Source organism: Papilio machaon, chromosome 16, assembly GCF_912999745.1.
Source record: "Papilio machaon chromosome 16, ilPapMach1.1, whole genome shotgun sequence".
In the NCBI taxonomy this organism is placed as follows: domain Eukaryota; kingdom Metazoa; phylum Arthropoda; class Insecta; order Lepidoptera; family Papilionidae; genus Papilio; species Papilio machaon.
The window spans coordinates 6,357,832-6,371,867 of record NC_060001.1 but is presented as its reverse complement, the minus strand read 5'-3'; the positions used below and the strand labels follow the sequence as shown (position 1 = coordinate 6,371,867).

General features: G+C 33.0%; 1 protein-coding gene across 11 annotated transcripts in view; it reads left to right on the top strand.

The window, feature by feature from the left end:
- The window catches only part of LOC106716726 (transient receptor potential cation channel trpm), a 131,617-nt gene that overhangs the window by 48,179 nt on the left and 69,402 nt on the right, over positions 1–14,036 (top strand). The window lies entirely within an intron of this gene.

Below are 14,036 nucleotides of genomic sequence, written 5' to 3'. Positions count from 1 at the left end.
TTTTTTAGCAACTTTTATGTATAACTTGTTTCTTCAATGTGATTTTTGATCATTATACGAAGTGAATTATAGAATTTTAATTTAATTCATAGATTTCTTTATTTATGCATACATATCACATACACACATTACGTTATAACATATTAAAATGGCATGTTATTAAGGCGTCAAATTTAACTTCAACGACAAAAACTCTAACTTAGTTACACGCCAAAGAAAAATAAGGAAAATAATATAAGTGTGAGACTTCTACGACCACAGCTATAAGGTTCGTGACATCTCATTACGTGCTTAATTATAAATTTTAATTAAAATCCAATCGATAAGTTATAACTTAAAGTTCATTCCAGCACAAGTTTTGGTTTTATTTTAAACATTGATCGAAGATTGCCCCTTTGTTATATTTTATAGTTTATTTATTGCTATATTTTATGTAAGGAGTTTTTAATTTTTTTGAATATTTGCTTAGGCATGATTACTGAAACTTAGTAACCGTTGAAATTATTTAAGTAAATTATATTCATCTTCAGCACGTTTATACCATGTTTTTTGGTATCGCCAAAATAGCGAAGTGACCGTTATACTCATCCGTAAAAGTCAAGAGTTCACAAATCTGTTGCCTATATTTTATAGACATAGAAACGTATAAGAACAGGCTATTTCCCTTTTCTATACATCCCTGTCATTCTCCTGACACGGTAAGGGATTGGAAAAAAAGAGATTAAAGCAATATTAAGTAATTCTTTCGATATTAGTACATACAATCGTGTGTAGATAAGAAACAAAAAAAATGGAATGACTTTAAAAATATTAAACTGACTAAGTATGTGAAAACGGAAGTATTGAAATGTTATTTATCATCTAATTCTCAAATTTCCAAGTATTTATCTACTTTCAGATAAGTTAAAATGAATTATAACATAATAATTTTCTGCAAATCTATACGTATTTAGGATTAGTCATACTCAGAAGTACATGATAGAAACAAGATTATGTTTTATGATAACAACGACAACGATTTGTCTAATTATCCTAAAATTTCCATTGGTTTTTTATCAAAAGGTGGCAGACGAGCAAACGTGCAATTCGCCGAAATAGCGAGGCGAATTTTGCCTATAGACATCCGCAAATGCACATGCTTTGCCTACCTTTAATCAACGGAGAAGGGAAGATTGTTTAAACACATGTACGAAATTATTATGTTTTTGTATTGTTGTAGTGGTTAAGACCCATGAAACCTATGGTTAGGTTAGGTAAGATAAAGTATATGTTATATTTACCGCGTTATGTTCACTGACGGAATAAATTACAAATACTTTAACTGCAGGAGCGAGATTACGTTCTTGTATAATTAATCTGCTACATAACACAGGGAAAGTAGCTTTCCCAGCACATTCACGTTGCTTATAAATTTAAGATATTAACGTCATTTATATTACAGTGTATAAGGTCGTGAATTTTACCCGAAATATCTACTTTAAAAATACAACGAGAGGAAAAATAAAATAATTTTTGCTAAAATTTCGTCAAATTAAGTTAAGTAATATTTACGATATAAGTCAAAGCTACTAAATGGAGGATCACGAGATTGTTTCGTCCTTATATAGGTATTTAGAATATTTTCCTCGAGTAAATTCTTATTATTCTGATGACATGGCAAAATCAAAGCGCCTGCTATAAATAGTCATGCAATATTATATGTATCAGCAAAATATATTTAAAGAAATAGTAGGGGATTTAAAACTTTTTTAGTCTAGCATAATGTAGTCTTACGGATTCCATTGCAGCACGGTTTCATGTAAAAATCAAAGGAAGGTAATCCCGACCCAATATTTAAATTTACGTTTACAAATGTCATCCGGACGTATTTTATAAGCGAAAGTGAACGACATTTTCTTACGTAAATACTGGAAACAAAAGGAAACTAATGTATATTATACTGCCTTACTGTTATTCCCGTGCAATTGAAAATACTGCTTATTTTCTTACTGTTAAAGTATAAAGTTTACATATCACAAATAGACGGGATGATTTTGAAAGGCAACGTTCAGTTTTGGAATGAAATTGGATCTTATTGCAATAAGGTAGAGTTGTAAACTGTATGACTCGAGTAATTTCATAATCGCCCTAAATTCGTGTCATCTGGAAGTGTAACAGGTCGGAAATATTTTACGTTGAAGCGTAAGATGGATACTCTAACAGGGTATTAATAAATTTGCAGGATTTACATTTGTACCTTAAATGTACGGTCAAGCGATGAACTAGGATTTTGAGACTTTCCTTTAATGAAGTTATTTAACAGTGGTATAGCTCGCATTAACATCTTTTGTTCGAATGGACCGGCTCGATCGGTGAAATACCACGAACACAGAGGCCTAATTTTAGGCCTCTCTTACCTCTCCAACCCTTTTCTTATAGGAAAAAGATGGGAAGAGGAGGTGGATTTGGATCTGTTTATGAAAGGAGGAATATCTGCTTTCTATCTTGTATGTATATAATATACAACTATATATACATATACTACCTACCTATATATATATATATATATATATATATATATATATACTAGATGTCGCCCGCGACTCCGTCCGCGCGCAGTTAAAAAATGGGGGGGTTATGAAAAATAGATGTTGGCCGATTCTCAGACCTACTGAATATGCTCACAAAATTTCATGAGCCGTTTCGGAGGAGTACGGTGACGAAAACTGTGACACGAGAATTTTATATATTTGATATAGTTGTATATTATTTTGAATTTTGTAGCTTTAGTGTTAATGCTTTAGTATTCTATTTTTATAAAATTTGTATCCATAATTATTGAAATTAATTTTCGTATAAGAACCTTAAAGGCCTTTTCACACGAATTGTACTAAACATCTAGATTTGGACGGGGTAAGTAAAACCTTGATGAGCTTCCTTTGTAAAAAATTCAACAAACAGCGCAGAGCTTATCAGTGTATCTTATGCTAAATGGAATAAAATTCAATTTCACTCATATTATGAGTAAATAGGCCTTTCCTAATCTCACTTAGCCTCAAACAGAATTTATCTCGGCGTTAAACAAGTTGGAAATAATTTTAATTTAAAGCTGAAACGAGAAAGGATTTCTACAGATGATGTTTTTTTTACGTAGCATTCGTAGAGGATACCCTCGACGAAGTTGAAATTAAAAATAACATCTTTACTCGTTAAGATTTTATTAAAAAATTAACTTTTTTAAACAAAGAAACCAAACATTCGAGTTATATAAGTATTGAAAATTGTACGCAAAAGTTGTGATACAAACATGACAATTGAATTTAGATGTAATAATTTTATTTGAATTTGCTTGAACGTGGACGCCTAATTTTAGTACGTTTCCTTCCTACCCTTTTCTTATAAAGAAGGGGAAGTGGATTTGATGGAGGAGGAAACGCATAACAGGAGGATATATTCTCTTTCTGTGGGTTCCCTTCTCTGTCTCTCTTTTAGGCGTATTAAGGTCGCCGTTTGCTCTTTTACCAGTTTATGATACTAAAAACGTTCTTAAATGGAACAACTTATATTGTAATTTCGTTGCTTGTTGAATATTTTATGTAATTACTAGCTGTCAACCGCGACTCCGTCCGCGCGCAGTTAAAAAAAACTTAATAGGGGTATGAAAAATAGATAGTAGCCGATTCTCAGACCTACTGAATATGCTCACAAAATTTCATGAGAATCGGTCAAGCCGTTTCGGAGGAGTACGGTGACGAAAACTGTGACACGAGAATTTTATATATTAGATTATTAAGGCACTTTTTTATTTATAATCTGTTAAAGTTAGATTGTGATGTGTAAAGCCAATATATCGTAAATTAGACGATGGATGGATTCCATAGAAGATCATATATCCACAAGTTTACGTTCGTACCCATCTGTTTGTGTATCTTGTTAATATTTCAACGATTTGTGTATTCTGTAATGTAGAATTAAATAGGGCTGCCAACCAGTGCCTTGTGAAACGAAAATAAACGAGGTGAAAAAACACCTAAGGAAATTTTAAGTCCAGGACTAGGTCGAGATGCTGCAAAATTGATAAAAATGTAGACTTATTGTCAGAGAACAGTGTTCACTTTGGGTCGCTACATTACCAAATTAATTGCTTTATTAATTCTTTACCCTTAGAAAATAATTAGATCGTCACACCACCCATTTTAACCTGAAGACATCGTTGTTATCCCGTAACCCAAATATTTACCATGCTGTTCAGAAAAATTCGGGTCAAAACCGAAAAGGTGTCAGCCCTAGTAGCCTAAGTTCAGCTGCGATCCGGTCACTTGTCGGAATACTAATGCTAGCGCACTGCTTTACTTGGTCACGTGCCGCCGACATGTCTTCGAGTTTTATTTTTAGTACATTTTACTCGTACTATTTTATACGATTCCCTTAATTCGTATAGAGCTACATATATGTTTAAAATTTAGAAATAATATTTAACCCCGACAAGTTTAAAATTACGAAAAACAGTTTATCTTTTCCAGAATGTGCCAGTACGGCTGACAGAACAATATTACTTGTTTGTCTTGTTAATTATGTTTTATGGACGTAAAAAACTTTAGTTTCTTTTACCTAACTCGCTGCGAACCAACGAGGATAAATGTTTTTCAGTACTGTCCACCTGTAGCCAAAATGTAATTTTCCCCATAATGTCGTAGGAGAGAGGAAGAGTCAGTGAAACTTTTTTTTTTAATGTAGCCCTAGATTTACAGATAAGGCAAAAGCTTTCACATATGGTCATTTATGTATAATAAATTTTTATCCGTAAAATATTTTAAAAACTAAATACGAGTATAACTTTGTAATCTGCATTTATACAATACTTGAATGCTGTTTGAAAGCAATAGAAATTCCGCATCTCCGGGGAATTATTCTTTAAGCCTCTTAGAGACGTATTAAACTTTCTTACGAAGGCTTTTCAGAAGTAAGTCTTATTCGAAAGTAAATATAAAGTTAGAGCAAAGTTTCCCTTAACAAAACTAAGGCATAGTAAATTTTATCTTGAACATTTTTTTGTCAATAAAAAATATGGTGGATCATATAACAAGACATGCCCTTTTGATTCCTTGATTTATTTTGTATAAATAATTTTGTAAGCCTTAGTATTATTTAGTAAATTATTCGAATAACTATCTTTATTTCTGAACAATTTAATTAGCAAACGTGAAATCGAAGACTTAATACAAAATCCCGAATATCCATTAGGAAGTTTAATTGTGCATTTAAATCCGCCGCCAGGGTGCGCGAGGGAGCATGAAGCGTTAGGATGCGATTGCCTGGAACTACTGATTCATGATCATTTCACTGGAAGTAATGAAACAGTTTAATTAATATATAACAATGTGTCATGTGTGATAATGTCATGTAATTCGGTAAATTGTAAACAAATACTCCAATGACTCATCTGCTCCTTTATTTTATTGCACAATTTATCCGAAATTACTATTTGTATAATATAAATTATATAACCATGATCTCATGACATGTCATGTATCATTTAATAAAATTTAAGTTTCATGAACTCAGTAACTAGCGTGCTTACAAGTTTCTTAGTAAGTAGGTTAATTAGTTTATTTCACGGGGTTTGCGGCAAATATTTAGTCTAATAAGTACCTTTGACAGATATCTAACTCTTACACATATGTAAGTATAAGTTATGAGAGTAATTAAGGCTTATCATTTTTTATTTTATCATCACAGTTTTAACCACTTGATAAGTAATCTGTATCTCAACATCTCCTTGTCTTTATCCCACAAATAGGGTAGTCGCACCAGTTTTATCCAACTATCTATCTTCCGTCTTTACAGTCTTCAGTCCCTTATCAATCATGTCACCTTCCCCTAATCAATTCATCTCTTCCCACGATGTACCCCTCCACAATCAAATTTAAAATCCTCCTTGTCACATATAATTCTTTCCTTCTTATGTCTATGGCATAATAAGATAAATAAATATAAATTAAAAAAGAAACGCGTGTTTGAATTTCATTTATTCAACATGTTGTCGGCCTCTTTAAATTATTTAGTTGTCCGCAGCGAGGCCGCCACCTCCCTGCCCCTTCACGAAAAATTTACACCCCGACACAAATTAAAAAAACAATTTCTTTTTAAGTTGTAGCAATATATCACATTTGTTAGCGGTAAAAAGCGCGAAGTGTCTTAAAGCTTTTCTTCTGTCAAATGTCAAATAAAACGTGTTGTGGAATTGAAAAAAATATCTAGTTATCAATATAGCCTATTACCTGGGGATAGTGTTGCTTCCCAACAGTAAAATTTTCAAATCGGTTCAGTGGTTTCGAAGCCTATATTGCATGGCAAACAAACAGTCAAATCTTTCCAATTTATAATTTCAAGTATACGCAAGTGTTTAACTTCTAAAAATTCTGTATTATATTTATCTATTAAGAATTTAAATTCTAAGCCACAATAAACTTATCTATATACTTAAACTTTCAATATATTATTAAACTAGCTGTCACCCGCTACTCCGTCCACTAAAAAAAACGCAATAAATAGCCTATGTGTTTTTCCTGACTATGTTCTACGTCTGTGCCAAATTACATCAAGATGAGTTAAGCCGTTCATGAGATAGATACCTTCAAACAAAACATCTTTCCATTCATTTATCCATCCATCAAAACATTCGCATTTATAATGTTAGTAAGATTATTAAACATCTGAAAATTTCAGTTTTTCATTTTTAAACGCTTTTAAAAAGTTTGATAAACCAAATGCCAGAATTAAAGCTAAGCTCAATCCATTTAAAGCCGTGAGGTTTTATATTCCACGTAGTCGCTAAACCGATTCGAATTTATTTTATTAAACTTTTTTAGAAATCGTAGTGACGGCGTTTTATTTGATTTTAAAGCTGTCAGTTATTTATTAAGGAATGTGCCCGGTTGCAGTTTATTTCTATAGAAACGGAGATCGTGGAATATAACAAGAAATGTTCTAGAATAAAACAAATTTAAAGTATAATTTAGTATTACTGGCTGAGGTCACTTAAACAGTGCTTCAATGTGTTTTTTACCAAGTTCGAGTAGGATCTTTATCCTCTTTATCCTTCCCTACTGCCTTTCATTTTTATTTTTTCTTTTTTCCTTCGATCTTTTTTTAACCATTCACAGGTGTAAGAAAAAAATATTGTCTGGTGCTGGAAAACCAAAGGAATAAACGGAAGAGGGGATAAATGGAAAATGTTCGTGAAAAAAAATTATAAATGTAATAATAATAACCTGCAGTATCCTTATAGAATCGAAAAGTTGCTCATCTATATATATAAAAGAAAGTCGTGTTAGTTACACTATTTATAACTCAAGAACGGCTGAATCGATTTGACTGAAAATTGGTGGGCAGGTAGCTTAGAACCAGGAAACGGCCATAGGATAACTTTTACCGAGTTTTCTATTTTTTTTTATTCCGCGCGGACGGAGTCGCGGGTAAAAGCTAGTAAGTAATAACACGAGGCGTAATATTGTATGCAAGCTCTTCGTAATCCAGGCTCTAGGGAAATCAATTCGAGCTACACTTCATACAGTCATAAATACAGCACGTGCCTATGATCTAAGTATGCCACTAGCTGTTACAAAGATATTGAAACTATTTACTGATTAAAAAACTAAGCAAATAGTTATATCCTGTGTTACAATCAAAACCCGAAGAATTTCGCACCTTAGACTTCATTCAAATTCATAAAAGAAAGGCGACACCTCCACGACATAGGACATTTTATAAAAGCGTGCTCTTTCTATAAAGGTCGGCAACGCACCTTCAGTTCCTTTGGTGTTTGTGAATTTTTAAATACAGCGTAACTGCGCTGTATAAGGAAAAAAATATAACAATTCATATATCATCAGTGATATGAAAATCAAGTGGAATTTTAAAATGTAAATATCATGGCTTCGTGATATTTAGTAATTAAAATAACTACGATAAAAGCTTTGGTAATAATTAATTCAACTTTAACACGCTACATTTAATATATAATTGTGGAGAATTTTAAATTTTCTATTTAAATATTTATAAATGAGGTCAAAGGATAAATTCAACGATTTGACTGAAAATTATTATAATTTTCATACAGGCTAAGCTGAATTGGGTTAAATTTTCGCAGGAATTCGGGGTTTTTCCTTTATTATTTACATTGTATATGTAATTTAACGAATATTTACAGTTGGTTTTAAAAATAATACGAATAAAAATAATTAAAATATGTAAAAAAAAAACAATTATTTCAATCCAATAGTAAATTGTTACGCATGTGTATGTGGGTTCGCATCCACCGTAAGACTTGTCGTGAACCATATCCTAGCATAAGTTTAGAGTATATTTCGATAAGTTAAAAGAAATATCTGCTAATATTTTAATTAAAAAGGTTCATAGAAATCACTTTCAATAAAAGAATATCTAATTTCATTTTAATACGTAATGTAAAAAGACTTTACAGCAATTCAATACTCGTCCGCACAAAAGAAAACGTGGGCTTCAAAGAAAATGAGCTAACAAGACGCTAATTAACAACGTAACGTTCATCAAGGAGAACTGGTGCAAAATGCACTATTTATTTAGCTCTTTTTCATCACATTATACAATAAATGAAATTGGAATGTCTGTATGTAATTACGTAAAAAAAAACATATTTCATATAGATGTGTTTTCTTATTAATAACGTAAAACCAATATTAAAATTTTTGTCTGTTCGCAAGCTGATTTTGTTCCGGGTAATCTCCGAAACAGCTGGACCGATTTTGACGGGATTTTCACTGAAAGGTAGCTGATGTATGCGGGCATGTTACAGTCTATTTTTATTTACGACAACCAACCGATATTGTTGCATAAATAATGGAATTATTCTGAATAATAAAATTCTTTTTCTGTAAAGGTTAGAAAAAGGTATGCAACGCCGACTTAGAATCAAATTTAGAACAAAACTTGAATAAAATTAACATAGTATTTGAATGCAATATTCAGTATTTAATTTAGTATTCTTTAATGTTTATCGGTATTAAGATCAGAAATATAAAGATGGTGCTTTGAGCAAATCACCCACATACCTATTATATAGTATAGAGTAACGTTCCACTCAGTATTCCATATATCGACGCTGTAGCGTAGGCAATAACCAGTGGACCGTCCGTCCATCGTTCAGAGCAAAAGTAATACAAATTTTTCACGAGAGTAGAACAGTGAGGCAGAGCAGTTAACAGTTCAGTATTGCAATTTTTTCAACACACACTTTCGAAACGACTGTACTGTCTTAGCGTTGTGAGTTGAACAATAGCAGTACTGTTCAATCCAACTGATCTGTCGCTGTGCTGTCCTTGTGTGAAGCCAGTATAACCAGAAGGCCGGCCGTCCATCGTACAAAGCAAACGTAATTAACTGCTCCCGTCTCGATAACACGCCGTCACGCAATTTATTGGCTACCTCGTAAATAACATGTCACTGACAACATTCAATCTAAAAATTCTGCGATACCTGATAATGGTTTATTTCAACATTTTCATTTAAATGGGTTAAAACTTCAAAATTTATTATATTTTGTTATGTGGTCATTAAGTGAATTCTGTGTGCATTTATAAATTTGCAGGGTTATATGTGTTTTAAACCTTCTTTCTCATGATCTGCAAAGCTAATCTAATAATAATGTTTTTCTAGTTAAATACTAAAAGGTGCAATGCGGGGAGAGCTTCAATCCTAATTCAGTAGCATACTGCATCCCAGCATGCGAATGCATTACCTCGTTGCTGTATAAATGTTGAAAGTTTTAGCTCAATGTATACTAGTACTAGGAATTTAAAGATATGTGTGTGGTTCATACATATCCCATTCTAAACAAAAATAATCTATTGGCATTAATCTGGTTGCGCTACACCCAAGATTTTATTTCGTTTGATGAGGAAAATGGTATTTATTTTCAATAAAAAAAATTTGAAACCCTTTTGGAAATTGCTAGTATTACAATTACGAAAATTTCGATGGATGGATGGATGATTGTTATCTCCAGAAGGTATCTCAACAAGGCTCAACGGATCTAGATGAAATTATAATTAACTAGCTTTTACCCGCGACTCCGTTCGCGCGGAATAAAAAATAGAAAACGGGGTAAAAATTATGCTATGTCCGTTTCCTGGTTCTAAGCTACCTGCCCACCAATTTTCAGTTAAATCGATTCAGCCGTTCTTGAGTTATAAATAGTGTAACTAACACGACTTTCTTTTATGTAGAACATAGTTTGAAAGAAGTCATAGGCTACTAACTCAGTTTATTTTTAAATACCGGGCACACGAATTTACTGGCGACAGTTAGTTTAATATACTTTTAAATACAAGGTCACTACGTCACAGGCAATACTTACCTATTTTTATCCGTCCTTTTTCTTTTTATTATTACTGCTTTTGAATATTTGCTGTAATACTTTAGGGTTAGGGGTTAATCGTGTGACATGACAGGTGTCACGAATGGAAGTCTTGTAAATAAAAAATGTAAATAAACTATGATTATATTGACAGCGGTCGGTAAAGGTCAATATTGTATTTTGATCACAAGACATACATATTTAGGGTTGCCAGGTCGCAAAACCTACTAGCCGGACAGAACAGCCAGTTTGGCCGGACATTTGGGTAGAAAGGTTGGACACCCTATATTATTTAGGATTTTGTCTCAGTATTAATAGGTACACTCTCGTTTGGGAAATGTAAAAAGCCTAACAAAAGCCAGAAAACCGTTTATTTTGGCCGGACACGCGATCAAAAAGCCTACCTATGTCCGGCTTTATCCGGACGCCTGGCAAGGCTATACATATTGGAGATATATCGTGAGCGTATATACATCCTCGAAGAGGGCCTACCTACATGAGCTACCGTTCCAGTCAAAATCGGTACAACCGTTTCGGATATTACCCGGAACAAACGTGACCTTGCGCACAGACAGACAGACAGACAGATAGACAAAAATGCTAAGAAATGTTTTTTGTGACGTGTTCGAAATTTGATTTTGTTTTCTCGACATTACATACAGACACTCCAATTTTATTAATATTTCCACTATATTCACATAAAAGAAAAAGCATTATTGATGTGAACGACTCTACTATAATATTTCACATTCAATTATTAATCAACATTTTGATTGATTTTTTCATTTGAAATGCATAATTTATTAGCAATTTCGTAGAAAGATCAGCTTTCATTTGATAGATAAAACTTAAGTTTAAGTCTTAAGTCAAATACCTTAATTTAGAATATAATGTGCAGTTTTTTGATCGTATAAAACTTATCAATGTTACTTGTAGTATAAAATGTATTAAAACATATAGAATCTTAAACACAATGAAAGCTGAGCTTTCGTTGAAAGAATGTCTCATTAAGCTAGTATTTTCTTTGAAGATCCTTTTCTAAAGAAAGAAATCTGAGTACAGCATTGTAACTAGGAACTGCAGCAAGAGACCACAAACATCTCAACAATGCAGCTCTAGACCGCAACAATCAGTTTATTTGCCCTTTGTAACGGGGCTTAGGAAAATCTATAGTAGACTCCTTTTATTGATACTTTGTTTATTTGTTTAAAACTTCTTTTGTTTTTTTATGTTCTTGCCTTTTCTAATTAGTGAATTTTACAGTGGAGGGGATGCTTTAGAAAGGAAAATCTATTTTTTTCTGTACATTCCTCTGATCCTCAAAGGCAATGACTCTGGATCCTTCCAACGTAATGCAGGTGTTTATGGCCGTCGTCTTGTACTATAAAAAAATACAATTTCATTGTTATAAAAATACTAGCTGTCTCCCACGTCTCTGTCCGCGGATATGAAAAAAAGATAGTAGCCAATTCCCAGAACTGGCGAGTGAACTAGCAACAGTGTAGTTAGTACCAACCGTAGCTGATACCAACTGTCAACGGCGAAAGGCCGCGCAATTGAAGCTAAGTAAACAATGCCTCTTCATAATGCTGTATGTTTTCCTAAGGCATGTAAAATTTCATAAAAATTGGTGAAGCCGTTTCGGAGGAGTATGGTAATTAACATTGTGACACGAGAATTTTATATATATTAACTTTTAAATATTGCATGGAACTCATATCTCGCATTATGCATATGCACGTGAAATTGTTGAAACAAACGTAAATTTAAATTTATGTATACTAATGTACAGGTAGCGTTGCAGATGCTGTAAATTATGCAGACTTAATAACAATTGCAGTAGCGCTGCCTTACTGCTTTTTTATTTGTTTTTGCAACACTGCAAATTCTGTTTATAGCCAGTATACGCTATAGAAGGAATACAGAAATATGAAACAAGTAATGAAAAAAAAAATTACAATTATAATAATGTATGTAATTTAATCTATTATATCGTATAATACCAATAATTTTATATAACTAGCTGGTGTGTTGTTATAAAAACTTTTTAAAGTAATAAATTATTTCAAAGAAATATATAAATTATCTGTTGTTATTAATAATAATAAATAATCGTCAAGGAATATAATCAATTCTTGAAAATTTCATTTGCTATGAAACAGGTCGTTTCAGTGCAAATGTTGCGAAATTAATTTCATGGAAATCAATCACTAGCGAATCTGGCAATTTGTTGTTTAAGGTGCGTTTTCACTACAGATATGTATAGCAGAATCAAATTAATCTAATGACAAACTCTATTTATTCACTGTGAGGTAAAAATAGCCAAAAAGTATAAATTATTACTTGCTATTTATAAAACCAACAACCATAAAATAAATTGTTAATTTCTTTTTTATAAGACGAATATTCTTCCAAACTTTAATTTGTGTTTTTAATACATTTTGAAAGAATATACAATTTTGTTACAAAACAGTTCTATTATTTTCTAAACAAATAAACTTTTTCAATAGTAATAATAAAAGCGTATTTGATCCACTTTTACAGAATGTTCTGGTTTCGTTGTTTTAGGTTATATTATTCATGCGTTAAAAATAATATCGCGGGAAAAATGTTTAGCTTTCTCTCTTGTGTCGAGAGATAGCGCTACGGTCGGGGCAGTTTTGTTGAACAATACTGTTATTCTAGTTCTAAATAAGGATTACATGAGTCTGTTATATAGTTAAACTAGCTGTCGCCCGCGACTCCGTCCGCGCGCAGTTAAAAAAAAAGAAAAAAGTGGGGGGGGGGGGGTTATGAAAAATAGATGTTGGCCGATTCTCAGACCTACTGAATATGCTCACAAAATTTCATGAGAATCAGTCAAGCCGTTTCGGACGAGTACGGTGACGAAAACTGTGACACGAGAATTTTATATATTAGGTCCTTACATATGAAATTGGCGTTTTTCGTACTGGCCAATTTAATCACGAATTTCTCCTCTTTGGTAAGGAATTCCAAATTCAAATTTGTACAGCTATAGACTCATGTATTTGTGGTTCGATGACCGTCATTCGTTTGTTTTTTTTCTTCTGTTTTTTTCTGTTTGCGTCACTCATTTTACAAAATGGAAAACTTAAAATATCGCATTATTTACGAGTACGAGTTCCACGGTGGCACTAGTGCTGCGGAAACGACTCGAAGGGATTGATGTGTATGGCGGTCGTGTTGCAAAAGAAAACACAGTTCGTTTTTGGTTCAACGTTTTCGTTCTGGAAATTTCGATCTGCAAAACAAGCCCCGTGGACGGCCTGAGACTCAAGTTGATAATGAAGAGTTGAAGGCTATTTTGGAAGCGGATCCATCGCAAACCACGTCCGAGTTAGCTGCAGGCTGCGATGTTAGTGATAAAACTGTTTTAATTCACTTGAAGCAAATTGGGAAGATTAAAAAGCTTGAAAGGTGGGTACCTCACGAATTGACTGAAGCAAACCGGCAAACGCGCGTCGACTGTTGCGTTACATTACTAAACCGGCACAATAATGAAGGTATTTTAAACCGAATTATTACCTGTGATGAAAAATGGGTTCTTCACGATAATCGGAAGCGCTCAGCGCAATGGTTGGATCCTGGCCAGCCAGCCAAATCCTGCCCCAAGCGAAAATTAACCCCAAAAAAGTTACTT